Source organism: Anas acuta, chromosome 23 (genome assembly GCF_963932015.1).
Source record: "Anas acuta chromosome 23, bAnaAcu1.1, whole genome shotgun sequence".
NCBI classification, from domain to species: domain Eukaryota; kingdom Metazoa; phylum Chordata; class Aves; order Anseriformes; family Anatidae; genus Anas; species Anas acuta.
Genome location: NC_089001.1, coordinates 794,674 through 798,538, shown reverse-complemented (window position 1 = coordinate 798,538; position 3,865 = coordinate 794,674).

Here is a 3,865-nt window from a genome sequence, read left to right as displayed (position 1 = left end):
CAAATGATTAGAGGAGAAACAGCAGGAGTGGCATAGTGCTCTTCCAGGTCCATACGTATTTTCGTAAATAAAACGGAGTTTGGAAAGTCTTCAAAGCACCCTGTGCATTGAAAGTAAATGATTTAGTTTCTTTATTCTCCTTTTGCAGAAAGGCAAAGAGGCAGAGAGGCAAATGGCAAGGTGTTCACCACACCCACACTTAGATTTTTCCCTTTCTTATTCAGAGGCCTCAGCTTAAGACATCAGGGTCAAATCTGGCTAGCTGTGCTTGGTCATGGCAGGCTACTGCATAATGGCACACAGAGCAGCTGAAGTCACATTAAATACTTAGCAGTAAATCCATCTACAAGAGACAGACCTTGTCACCAAAAGAGGTAGAGAGCACAGATCAGGCTGAATCGTGGCTGAGCACGAGATGCTAATTTATACACAAGCTCCAAGTCCCTGGTAATCCAGAAACTTTGTCCTAACTTTAAGCCATGACAAAGAAAAGACAAAAAACTTGCCCAGTGCCCCACAGTAAATCTGTGTCAGATGCAGGTCACAGCTCCCCTTTTTCAGTCTTCTTCTGATAGCTTGCATGCACTGAGACTGCAACAGGTCTTTTGGAAGGAAAAATTCTTCGACAGAAGAAATAAGATAGAAGAATCTGGTACTGTTAATTGTTTGGCACATAGATTAAAAAATAATGCAGACATTTAAGTTCACAAGACACGTTCTGACTAAGCTGCCTTCCTGAGCTTTGAGACTTTTACTCAGGTATTATAAATAATAATAATAAATTACGATTAAAAAGTGTTAGTATGCTTTTTATTTCTAATAGAGGTGGCACAACTTGCAGCCAAAAGACTTCAGAGCAGTCCTCTGTGACAGAGGACTGAGCAGGAGGTGAGAGAGAAGCCCTGCCAGCTTCCACTCAGATGCGCACGTGGATCCATCTCCACCTCCCTGCAAGCACTCCAGCTGCTCGTGGGTGTCCGTAAAGAGATGAAGAGAGAATGACAGCCCAAACTGTGACTGGGGAGGGCAAGGGGAAGCTGGACTGGCATTTCGGCCCTCATCTGAGGTCTCGGTTGCTAAATCTAGGGTGTAATATTGGCTGCTGGGCCACAGAGAGAGGAGTTGCTGGGGTTGAGTGGCCTGGGCTCATGGTTTTGTTTCTCTGACCTTGCCCCTGGCGGCACAGCGCTGACCTGGGGAAGATCAGTGTTCTAGGAGCTTGCAGATCTGGAGCTGTGCACAAGATGCTCGCTCCTTGTTTTCCTGTGACAGACTTCATGAGAAGTCTCAGCACCATTTCAAAGTGTGCGGGAAACACTTGTATGAATTACATCCTGGGAAGGAGTTAGATTTTCTTTGTTACCCTTGAGCGAAAACTGTGCATGCTGAAGGAGTTTGCTTTGAAAACCCTCTGTATTTTTGTATTTATTTAACACTGATGCCAGAAAGACAAAGACAAAGAGACACGCCTGACACAGATGGGAACACAGTTGTGATAAACTCAGTGAATATCCATCCGTGGTTCGGGACCAGACCCTAAGAAACCTCCGTCTTGTCCTCAGTGGAGTCAGAAACATTTCATCCTCTGCATTTCTTGCCAGCTTTTCCTCACATCAGAGAAATAAAGCTGTCAGTCAAGATCTTTTTCTTCAGAGATTTCCACACCAGCAGCATGTAATAGAGGAGTACCATAATAAGCCATCCAGCCGTGATGATCCTGATGACTGATATATCACTGCCATTTTACTTTGTCGGTGGCATGGTGCAAAGCAGGAGGTATCTTATCTTAATCTGCTTCCAGTGCCGATCAGATGACTAAGTATTCTGTCAGAGAAGCAAAAGGCAAGAACACATGTTGGAGAAATATTGCTGAGCACTCATGATATTTGCCTCAGGAACTGCACTCCAGTAATTATAGCCCTAAAATCAAAGAGGAGATATGTCCCAGGAGAGATGTGTCTACTCCAAATTAAGCAGTAGCAACCCCTCACGATTGCCTGCTTGCAGAGAGCTGCTGCTGAACAACCTCCAACCAAAGAGCAACTCATGGAGCCTCCTCGATGAGCAATCAGAAACCAGAAATGCATTGGGAAAAAAATAGAAAAAAAAAAAAAAAAAAAAAAAAAAAGGTTTTGCTTGCGGACAAAACTCTTATAAGAAGTTTATAGTTGTGGTTTCAGAGTTTCATTTTACTTTGGCTTCAGTTTCAGGGTTGTTTTTTTGTGTGTTTTTGTTTAAATGCATCACTTTTTGGTGTTACTGTGTTTCATTCTCTCCAATGATTCATCTAGCTCTGGGGCATTTATTGAAATTCTTGATACAAAATCCAAGGGAAATTAACCTCACTTTAAACTTTGCAAGGATGGCTACCTAGTCCGAGTAAAGCCTCTTGCACTTTTCTTCAGCTGAAATTTCCTCTGCAGGTCCTGAGAAGCAGTTCAGAGAAAAACGTCCAGGTTACTGCAGCATTACAGCAATGCCCGTGGCTGTTCCTGGCTTTTCTGCTGAAGGTGTCAGCTCTGGTGTTCATTTGTCTCCCTTGGCACTGCCTGCAAACCTCACGCTGTAGCAGTACTTGGACAAAAAGGACAGTATTTCAATAATGCTTGGAAAGCCGAACTGATTCAGTGTGACTGAGATGCCTCAGACGGACAAGTATATGTCCATTTCACAGCAATTCATGTGGGTGATACCCTACAGGGGTCAGTAGTACCGCAATAAGATGTTTAAGGTTCCACATTCAGACAAGCTTGAAAGCACTGCTCCGGGATCCACTCCTTTGTAGGAAACCTGCTAGAAATAAACACTTTTTGAAACCTAACCAAAGAGTTGGGTTTCATTCATTTTTCTCTCTGTCTAGGGTTATGTGGTAATAAGAAACAACACATTCAGAAAAGTAAATCGAACCATTTCTGTAAAAAGAAAGCTTTATTAGGAAACACCTTGAAAATTATGGATCCCTCACACTCTGAAAGTTAGGCAGCAGGAAAGATATTAAAGTATAAGATAATGAAATATTGCAGCTACACTTTCATCATCCTTTCAGGAAATGTTTCCTCTTGGTACCTGAGTTGCAAGGAGACCTTTTTACCATTGCACAGGGTCCGAACCGGGAGCACCGCTGGGATTTTCAGCCCCCGCCCGTGCTGGGACTTTGGCTGGGGAAGGATGCAGAAGAGGGCTGCTCGCTCCCTCTCTCTGCCATCGATCCGCTTCTTTACAAAGAAAGTACACAAGCTGTTTTCAGCTGAGATAACGCCTAGAGGCAGCATCCCGACTCGGAAATTCCTGCCTTCCTTCCCTATCCGTACCGGGGGGGCACTCTGCTTTTGCCTTCCACCTGAGACCCCGCAGCCGTGCCGGGAGCCGGGCTCTCACCCGACAGAGCGGCCGGGGGCTGCCGCATCCCCTTGCCCTCCCCTGACCATCCCTTGACCATCCCCTTACCATCCCTTGACCATCCCCTTGCCATCCCCTGACCATCCCTTTGCCATCCCCTCGCCGCCCCCTCGCCGCCCCCTCGCCGCCGGGGACCAGGCGGCAGCCCTGCCGCAGCATCCCTCGGGGCGCGGGGCAGGGCAGGGCAGGGCAGGAGGGGAAGGGCAGGGCAAAGCAGGGGGGGAAGGGCTCCTTTCCCCTCCCGGGGGGGGCTTCCTCGGGGCGGGGGCCTCCGCTGCCCTCCCCTCTGCGGGGCTGCGGCCGCCTCCGTGCCAACCCCGCCGGGCGCCCCCCGGCCCCGTCCTCGTTCCCCCCCCCGGGGCCAAGGGAAGCGCCGAGGGACCCCGCAGCCCGGGGGCAGCCCCGGGGGTCTCGGGGGGAGCAGGGCGCTAGGATCGAGGCGTGCGAGGAGGGGCGAGCCCAGCCC